This window comes from Coccinella septempunctata, chromosome 2, assembly GCF_907165205.1.
Source record: "Coccinella septempunctata chromosome 2, icCocSept1.1, whole genome shotgun sequence".
In the NCBI taxonomy this organism is placed as follows: domain Eukaryota; kingdom Metazoa; phylum Arthropoda; class Insecta; order Coleoptera; family Coccinellidae; genus Coccinella; species Coccinella septempunctata.
In genome coordinates this window covers 21,678,895-21,689,729 of record NC_058190.1, presented here as the reverse complement: position 1 = coordinate 21,689,729, position 10,835 = coordinate 21,678,895, and positions in this window count along the sequence as shown.

The window sequence follows — 10,835 nt, the reverse complement described above, 5'->3', positions numbered from 1 at the left end:
CCAGGGCGGATCTACTCGAGACTTTTATTCGCTACCCTAAGGGTCACGCTCCATGACTGATAGCGAAGAAAAGGTCTATTTGAGCGCAACTACGGGATTTCACTGACGACGAGCAGTACCTCTGATTCTCTACCAAGGGCTTACTCACCATGACTGATAGAAAAGAAGAGATTTCTATGTCAACACTTATGACGCGGGAACGCGAACACGGGTTTGACGGGACTTTCTCTTCACTACCCCAAGGGCTTACGCACCATGACTGATAGCGAAGGGAAAAGTCAGACGCGCGTTAAAGAAATAACCGGTGTAGGTCTAATAAAGCAACTGAACGGTACAGACGGGGACCTACCTCCTTTCTTCAAGGCACTCGCGGAAAAAAAAACGAAAAATCAAATTTAATTTCTAAGAGCACTACCTTCGTAACACAAAATTCATTCTAAATTCGCTGAACGGCTCGTCGGGCACACAATCGCAGAGACAAGAGAAAAGAGAGTCAAGTGACAAAAGAGACTAAAGAGTAAAAGTGACCGTCGCGGGGGAAAATCTGCTTTTTAAAAATCTGAAAATTCCAGAACGCGACAAGAGTAAAAACGTCGTCAGCTCCGGTTTATCGCATATCAACATCAGAAAAACGTCAAAATCTTCAACGGCATGCAAGAAAAACAACGTTAACCACAGATAAACGGTTTTTTACATTTACTCTGCCTATCGAAATGAATGTACTGAATATTTGAGAATTAAATATTTTCAAACGCGGAAATATGAAATGGAAGGAATGCACTAAAATGAACTCCAATTTTCTCAGAAAACTGGGTTTCATTACAACGTAGATGAAAACGATGACGCAACGTGTATTTTCTGCACTGGAAACTTTTCAACCCGGGTGCAGTGTTCAATTTGTTTTCACACGAAGACTGTGCTGGAAGCGATACAACAAAAGCTTATGTGTGTGATTCGTGCCCTCAAAGTTTCAAAATACTACATTATCGGACAGAGCAATTGCGAAGTGAGTTAAAAAACCAACTCAGGAAGGCTGAAATTTTAATATATATTTTTTATTCAAGATATTCAAGAGTGACACCTGAAATTCGCAGACAAATGTTTGGATATTTATTGTTACCGTCGTAGATAAAATAATATAGTATTCAACTTGCGGTAAATGGTCATAACGCACATAACAACGCAGGCCTGTGCTGCGCACGCGCTGCACACTTTATCTACGTGAGTTATGTGACCATTGAACTCTATAGGAACTGGAATGGCTTCGTAGGTAGCAAAATTCGACGAAAAGTGTGTCCGACTGAGAGGGAAGATGTAGAGCAACCCTTCTCTCTCTAGCGTGTTTTTGTTTACACTATTAAAACCTAAATTTAAATGTCATTTTCGTAGATAAATTTTAAATTACATTGTTTAATGTCTTTTTGTCAGTAAAAATCGTGGTGAAAAATTGTTTAGAAGCCATATACCTACTTCCGATTTACATTCCTAAGAAACTCGAAAAATGTCTATATATCAAGTCAAGTTAGCTGTTGAACCGAATTTCTTGAGCTTTTTCAAAGCTTAAATATAGTTTTTTGGTGAGTGTTTCTTAAGTCTATGCGTTTCCCAGAGTGACAAAAGTGGTTTTTGCAGTAACAAAAAACATTTTGAATAAGAAGAGTTTCATAACAACAATGGTCCAGTATTGTGTTAGAAACGGATGCCATAATGCAGGGGACATAAATATAATATAATATTTTTTTGTGAAGTGTTGGTATCACATAAACCAATCCATCCTGAACAGTTTTACGGAACTGAGAATCCACAAAAGGAGAGAAGCAGTAAATAATTAGGAATTATGCCTCATGTTTTTCATTTTTTTAGGTTCCCTCTCCGAAAACCTTTTACTTTACAACTTTGGACCAAAGCTACGGGAAGGAAAAATTGGTATCCGTAGAAATACGTTTGCAGAAAAAAATTTGCAGTCCCCCACAGGAAACATTTCTTGGTAGTTTGTCAAGGAATTAGAAAAAGTTCAAATGGAGGAAGGTCTAAGGTTGGCTAATACCCTCTCATCTCAGTATATCAATTATAAAAAAAGAATTATGAATGTCAGATTAGCTACTCAAACAATGAGTAATGGGGTAGCGGATGCTATTGAATTTCTTGCTAAAAAATGTAAGAACTTACAATTCGAAGATAGTGCCGCTACCGTTGAATTCATTAGAAAAATTGATAGAGTGTTTGACATTCTTAATTCTAAAAATCCGTTCCGGAGAGGGTTTAAAGCTCCAATTAGATCTTCTTCCCTGAGGTATGTTGAGGAAATTTTCAGTGAAACTATAGAATATTTAGAATCATTGGAAATTGATGATACCAACATTTTTTTTCACTATCGAAAGACATTCGCTTAAGGATTTATTTTAACCATGAAGAGTGCACTAGGGCTTGTGTAGAATGTTCCATCAATCAAAATTAATGAATGATGAACTTCATGGGGATCCTCTACTATTCGTCAGAAAATGACTAAATTAATTTTATTTAATAATTGTTAAGCAAATGTAACATTTTTGTCCCAATTATGTTAAATAAAAATATTTCAGCAATTTTGTTCTCTACTTTTTGATATGATTCCTTTTATAACGTGCGTTCAAAAAAATTCGTCGTCAAGTAGGCTATGGAATTTTGTAGGTTGATTTTCTGTGACTGAACGTAATTCTTTCCTTACATCACACTCATCAGTCATCACAGCCAAATGTATACATTGATGACATTAACCTATTTATCGTAATTTTGTATGAAAAGGCAATTTCTCAGAAAAAATTACTTGCACATTCAATAATGATTTATTAGCATTTTTTCATTGAATTAGATCACAAGAATCCAAATAATCTGAGGCGATTGGAAAAATTAACCTGAGTTCATAAGTCAAAGACATGAATCTTGAACGAATCGAGTATTATGGTTTTTGTACTTACAATTATGTGAAAAGGTAGTACCTATTACAGTAGGTAATAGAAATAAATCACACTAAGAACCTCAGAATATGTTTATTTCTCAATGAATAAAATATTGAATTGACGCTGACAGTGAAAATCCATAACCAGAGGCAGTCTTTGCCATAACTGAAGAAACTGAATTATAGGATTTTCATTACAATGAGTTTCACGTTTAAGAGTTCTATATAATTACAGTAGCTGTTGGAAATGTCCTCCTCTTTGCTCCAAGCACTTCTCACATCTTCTTTTGAGAGATTCAAAGACATTATTCAATATAAAAGGATCATCGTTGATTAGATGAATTTTTTCAATGATCCTAGTCATTAGTCATAGGAAGATTGAATTCTTCAAATGAGGCCATAAGAAGAAATCATATGGTGTAAGATCACACGATCTTGGAGGAAATTCATTTTCAGTATTGAGGCTAATCAGTCGATCTTGAAAAATATTCCTTAGTGTAGCCAATGTTTCTACAGCTGTGTGTGCTCTGGCTCCATCTTGTTGAAAATAACTATATGACCATTCTTCGAAATTTAATTCAGCTATAAAAGGCATGATAATATCCTCTTTATAGCGTTCTGCTGTTAAAGTTCCGTCAAAGAAAATAGGTCCAACAATTCTTCTCTGACTGATAGCACACCAAACTCCAATTTTTTGAGAATGAAGTGGTGTCTCAATGCAAAAATTTTCCGGTTTTTGACTGCTCAACATTCTCATATTTTGGGAGTTGACATATCCAGAAAGATGAAACCAGGCTTCGTCGGAGAAGAAAACTTTATTCAGGTTATCGATGAATTCGTTTAGAAACCACTGACAGAAGGCCATTCTACGAGGGTAATCAACATCTTCAATCTTCTGATAACATGTCAATCTATAAGGATACAAATCGATGTCTTCTTTCAAAATTGTGTGACATGTACCAACAGAGACTCCAGCTAGTTGAGATAAAACCCGAACAGAGGTTCGTGGAGCCTCTGTCATCACATTCTCAACATTTTCGATTAACTCGGGTGTTCTCTTCTTTGGTCGACCACTTCCTTTTTTTCTTTGAACGCTACCTGTTTCACGAAAAACGCTCACACATCGCGAAACAGTACTCTGGAAAGATTGGTAATCTACAGCAACGTTGGGATACTCGATCCTGAAGTCGCTGAGAGATTTCTCAACAGAATATTTCCACTCGCCTTCTATTTTCTCCTAATTTCTGAAGTAGGATTCAATAATGAATGCTTTTTGTACGTCGGTGAAAACCATCTTTATTATTTGCTGATAATTTTAATTCAACAACAATCCAAAACGCTAACTTAGGGTAATGTCAGACGCGGCGGTTTTGACCGAGACGGTTCCCGCTAGCGATCGCCTGTTCGATGTCACACGCGTCGATTTAATCGCGTCGGTTTATATCCAAAATACAAGGCGGTGTGAGGTCGATAAAACCGCCGCGTCTGACATGTTCCATATACATACCACTGATGACTGTACGAAAGGCTCATAAAAACCTAGACGGATAGTGGTCGCGACGACCCTCCGAGTCGGTTTTAAAATCGCTTGGCGATTCATATCGCTACGTCTGACATGGTCCATTTGAAACCCATTGACGTCTCTCCGATACGGTTCTACTCTCGAGAAACGTCTCGGACAAAACCGCCGCGTCTGACATTACCCTTAACTTGACAGCTAACCTGTAATAATAATAGAGCACAAGCTAAGAACTACGTTTAGATACGCAATATCGACGTTTAAAATTCCATAGCCTACTTGACGACGAATTTTTTTGAACGCACGTTATATTGAACTATTTGGAATATTTAAAATCTCTCGCACTGACACCAGAGACGACTGTCTCTGCTCTAGAGACAACTCTGTCTCTGCTGACACTGCTTCTCATATGATTCCAAAGCTTTATCCGAGGCTTTTCAGAAAATCATTTCCTATATTCTCGCCTCACGATTATAATTAATATTTATATTCAAATTACTCTAAAGCTTCAATTTTATTAATTCATCAAGGCTGCAAGGGTGATTATTAAAAATTTCGTTCCCGAAATTCAGGAAATTATGATTAACATCATAAATCTAAACTAAAAAAAGTGCAAAATTTTTAGAAATTTCGATTAGAATGACAAACTAATGATTACTTATTTTTAGAACGAACCGACTCGTTGAAAGATTTGAACAATTTCGGAAATAGTATCAAACCTTCAAATATTTTCAGTTCGAATAGTTCATTCTTTCATTCCCGCACATTGAAATGTTTACGTTGCTAATAGCAACGACGTGCGAGAGAGAAAGGTTGCTCTACATCTTCCCTTTCACTCTTCCTCACTTTGCCTGTATCGCGATGCCATTCCAGTTCCCATAGAGTTCAATGGTTATGACTTATAACCGTAATTTTAGCAATCGGTTGGCCATGAAATAATTTTGTCAAGTTTTTGAAGAAGAGAGAAGCCAGGGTTTCAGGAAGTGCTATTTAGAATTCAGGTCGATCCGCTCATTCAAATAGTAGGTATCCCTGATATTCTTATAAATGTACAATATATCATACATATATTAATATTATTATATTTAATGTTAATGTAAGTGAGTAATTTTTATAATGTTTCATCGAATCTTAACGACTTATAGTTTAGCTGAATGTTTCCACAATCAGAAAGATTGTGGATGAAGAGGATGACAAAGAATTTCCTTTTATTTTGGGGGACCCAAAAATGTGGAAAATATGAGAATTTTATTTTAGGGTGAACGAATGCGAAAAGGTAGGTATTACCTACAGGAATACCTAACTCTATATAATCTTTGATTGAAATACATAGATTCCTCATCCGCTTCCGTTCCCGCAGTACCGCGTGGGTGTGTAGGAACCTTTCATATTTGATTCAATATTGTGATAAAACACGTAATTACTTTTACGTAGAACGGACAACATAGCGCTGATTTAAAACCCAAAAATGTTTTGAAAAGTGTCATAGCCCCACATTTTCGTACTACATATGTGTCGTCTGGTTGCAAAACCGGCCAACTCCTCAATTTTCGGAGAAAATTTCTGTTGATTTTACTAAGTCCTTTACTAACATTTCCACCCATTGGCAATGAGAAACCATAACAAAACCGGTCAACTCCGTGCGTTTTGGGGGTTAGAAAACTCCAATGTGCTGCAAAAGCGGCCACATCCACTCGTCAGTGTTTTTCAAAACCGGTCATCTCCAAATTCTACAGGTAGGCAGGTGGCGCTAGTGTTCCCAGTGCAAGGGGAGGTATTCTACAGAAATGAGCTTGGAGCCGGAAAGTCGGTGGTGAAGAGCAAAAGAAATATTATGAGCAGTAGGCTTGATGCCGTAGCTAGAGGTAGGTACTGTAATAAAGCCCCTGAAACTTCGTGATGTCAAAAAATTACTGACGAAACATTATGGACCAGATTGGGACAAAGACGACAGATTAATTTTTTACAGAAACATTTTGGCTGACTTGGGTAACGAGGAAGTCTACGAGGAAAGAGATGACGAATCCTTGGAGAATAATGACGTCATCATGTGTGAGCCTGAAGATGACGATTTAGCCCCTCGAGTGTAAAGTTTCGTTTCAACTATGTTATATACATAATTATATATTTTTTTTATAAGTTTACTCAACCTGAAATAAAGTTCAGTTACACAGAAACATTGTGAATGATTTTTCTTGGCTAAAACCCCGCTATTTGATGTCAATTTTATAGATATTTTAAGCTTTAGTTTGTTGCAAAACCGGCCAACTCCAAAGTGGGTTGCAAAACCAGCCAAATCCTAACTATAATTTTGAATTTCCCCCTCCCAGCACCTTCCCTCAGATTCTCTTATGGTGCTCTAAAACCTACTATCCTAGTGACACATTAATGACAAGAGATTTGGATCCTATCTCCAATTCCCTAGTTTTGACAAAAAACCGTCTCTCCTGAAAAATTTTCTGTTATGGAGATGACCGGTTTTGCAACCAGACGACACATATTCAATGTAAGAGAATTTATATAATGTTTCATCTGAATCTAAACGACTCATATTCCATTTTTCTATTTTTCATTTGACTTGTCCTATTCATTGTAAATGTCTCAAGGTACCAATAAATACCTAATTATTATTATTATATCAATGTATTAAGATGAACAGCCACAAATACGCGCCAGTTGTCCTGTTAATTGTTTATTCATGTGAAATTTTTATTCAAAGGTGAAGTTCATCTTGACTTGGAACTTCCTTTAATTCCTTTTACTTATATTGATGCAAGATGATTTTTGTTGAAGAATTTAACATTCTTTTAATTATCTGTTAATTCCTTCGGGAGATACCCATTCCAACCACTGTACCATATGCATTTCATCTTCGGGTCAATATTTTTGGAATCTACAACTAATGTTACGTATTCGAACTTTAGCCAAAGAAGAACGAACAATTACTCTCCTCAAGCTAGTGCATTTAATGATAGTACTGATCTTTTATCTCTTGTATTTTCCATGCAAATAACTGGATTTGTTATGCCTTCAATCAGTTTGTATAAACTTCAGTTATGTTCGTCACATATTTTCCGAAGAGATTCGACATTGTGATAAAATATATAATAACAGAAATTTTTACGTAGAACGGGCAACATAGCGTTGATTTAAAACCCAAAAATATTTTGACAAGCTTCATTACACCACATTTTCGTACTATACAGAGTGAAATGTGTCAAATTTCCATGGCCAACCGAGTGCTAAAATAAAAGTCAGTATAGTCACTGAAGTTCAGATACGGCGAGAAACGCGCGATTGACTACGCGCGTATTATTTCATGTTGCGTCCACACGTATCGTTTTTCTACCCGTCAAAACGCGAGTTTCCACTCCAGTATTCCCTATTATTGAATCTTCGCTTTCCAGTGTGGTTGGTTTTTTCTCTTTTGAATTACTTCCTTCACAAAATATTTCAACAATTTCTTACCAACATGTATTTTTAGAAGGTATTCATCGATTGGAATATTCAGAAGATTCCATATCCCACAACAGAATTTTTTTTCCACTTCTGAAATATAAAGTGGCACTTTTTAGAACTCATTGACGTTTTGAAACGTTGTGTGTAAGTTCCCGTACCTAATACAAGAGACCGATTTGCTAAATTAATATTTTCTAAACGAGCGTCAACTGTGCCCTATTTGTTAAGTTTTAGGTATTGACTGTTCCCTGCATCTATTCATGCAAATGCCTTTTGTTTTTTAGGAAAAATAAGGGGAGCAACATTAAACTTTCTAGCTTCCAAAATTATGGTACAAGAAATACCAATAAATCATTCATACCCAAGTATAGAACAGCAAAATATGAAACTTCTGCTAAATATCAGGATATAATATTATTCAATCATCTACCTGATTCAATGAATACTCTAAATTTGTCTAGTTTTCCTAAAAGATTAAGATCGCTTCATTTGAATGAATGTTATTATAGTATCAGTGAATATCTGAATGATAATTGTATTTGTTAATTTTTCTGTTTGTCTCCTTGTTTTGTTCGTTTATTGAATTATTTTAAGACTTGTTCAATAAACTTGTCTTGTGTCTGAATGTATCAATGAATTAATATCAAATATCAAAACTGCCCTGGCAAAATCAAATGATTTTAATAATTTATGTATTATTTCATGTAACGCAGTACTTTTTTATGCCGTATAATCCTACGTCGCGCACTAATAAAAATGGTTTACTTATCTAAAGCTCTCTTATTCTCTTCTGAATCGCCTCCTTGAGAAAATATATTAACAATTTCTTCCCAACATTTTTCACAATACGATTGGAATATTCGGATGATTCCATATCCCACAATGGAATTCTCTTTTCCCCTTCATCGATGAAAAGTTCGATATGTTATCGAGTTCACTTAATCCGTCCTCAAGCAACAACCAAAACCAACGCATATGTACTGGACACTACCATTGGAACCCTAGTATCTCTACACGCGCGTAGAACGCGCGAGTCGAGATCCCTGCGATCAAAGATTATAGAGTAGAGCAAAGATTATAGAGTAGAAAGATAGGAAACGCCCTCATATTGCTAGTACTAAAAACCGACTACATTTTGGCCAGTGAAAACACGCGTGACAATGAGATGGCGCTAAAAACGCACTGTCAATACAAAAAAACTTTTATTAAAAAGTTTTCTGTTTTTTAATTGAGGGGCGCGAAATTCGAATACTATTCCTTGCATTAAATTTCAATATCGACTTTGTTTCTATCAGAAAACAAACATCCTGAGCGACAAAACAAAAGTATGATTTTGTTTTGTGATCAGGATGTTAGTTTTCATCTAAACATTCTTTGGAATCAATGATATCAACGAAAAACGCTGTTAGATGTGCTATATGTTTAATTGCAATTCATAAAAAATTTACAAAAATTGAAATTGTGGGCAATAAAGGAAGCTTTGACTAGGACACTTAAGTATATGGTGATCTGCTATACGTTGAAGGTGTTATTTCTATACAATAGATTGTTCTGAATTAATGAACTTAGTTGAATTTGTAAAATATACATATATCAGAAATTAATATGAACCAATATTCAATATACCATCATAGCATTCATATATTCCAGTTACTTACATAATATGTAGGTACTATTTATAGAATTTTCAGAACCACACTTAAAAAAAAAATTTACAGACATATACAAGACCTGTATGTCAGTATAGTTTCTTGGCGCTTTTTTTATGATTTCCTTATGATATGGTCTCTTCATGACACAATATAGAAATTGATTAATGAATGAACAAAACGCTCACAGCAGGTTTCATAAAACTTTGACTTTCCGAACAATTTTCCTGAGAATTTCATCCACTTCGGAGCACTGAAAATTAGAATCAATGAACGACCAATTCACATATGTTACGAAATTTAATACTTACGCTTCCATTTTCCTTAGTTGAGTAAAAAACTTGATCTCGGAAAATCCATTTTATTATTTTATCCACAGTTCTTCATCATTCATTAATTTTCGAACAATATTTTGGTGTTTTCACCGAGAAATAAGACAAAAAAATTCAATAATCAGCAACTAGAACGAGCTAGATAAACAAAATGCGGAACGAGAATCAAAACATTCAAAACCTCTTCGATCAAAATGGACGTCTGAAATCTTACAAAATTTCATATGTTTCTGCAAATGGCACACAAATTAATATTTTAACCAGTCCTAGCGTCTTAAAAACACGCGTGACACACAGATGGCTCTCAAATCGCTTTAGTCGCTTCGTTTCCCATCTTTCTACGCTATAATCTTTGGAGTAGAGATTAAGGCTGAAAGGCTGTATTCGGGTTCGGCTTTCTGACAGTCCGACAGTTCTAGGACTGCGCAAAACTGTTGCGCCCTAGTATTAAATCCTCTGCGCAGCTCTAGAACCATTCTCGGACTGTCCGAAAGCCGAACCCGAATACAGCTTATAAATAATCTTTGCCTGCGATTGCTTGCATCGAACTTGCGATTTTATTGCACGCGCGTGTGCATGTGAACGGGATCTACTGTGCTCTATTATCTCGACAATAGGCACCTTTACACTAACGCTCTTTCCTGCGCGACTAGAACGCCCCATGCCAATCGCTTGCGAAAGAATGCTAGTGTAAGGGCAAATCATTCGCCCGGTTTTTGGACGTGTAAAAACTCGCGAGCGACTAGCCCGAGTGACTGAGTTTGTTTGGATTCGGGGCGTTTGTGTATTCGTGCGGGTTTCTAATTGAAGAAGTATATACGTTCAAAATTCGTAAGTACATGTAGGTATGTATTAATTAATGATTATTCATATAAGTTTTTTTAATTTATAAGGAACATGGGAGATTCAAGCTTCTGGAGCAGGGACTTTATGGAATC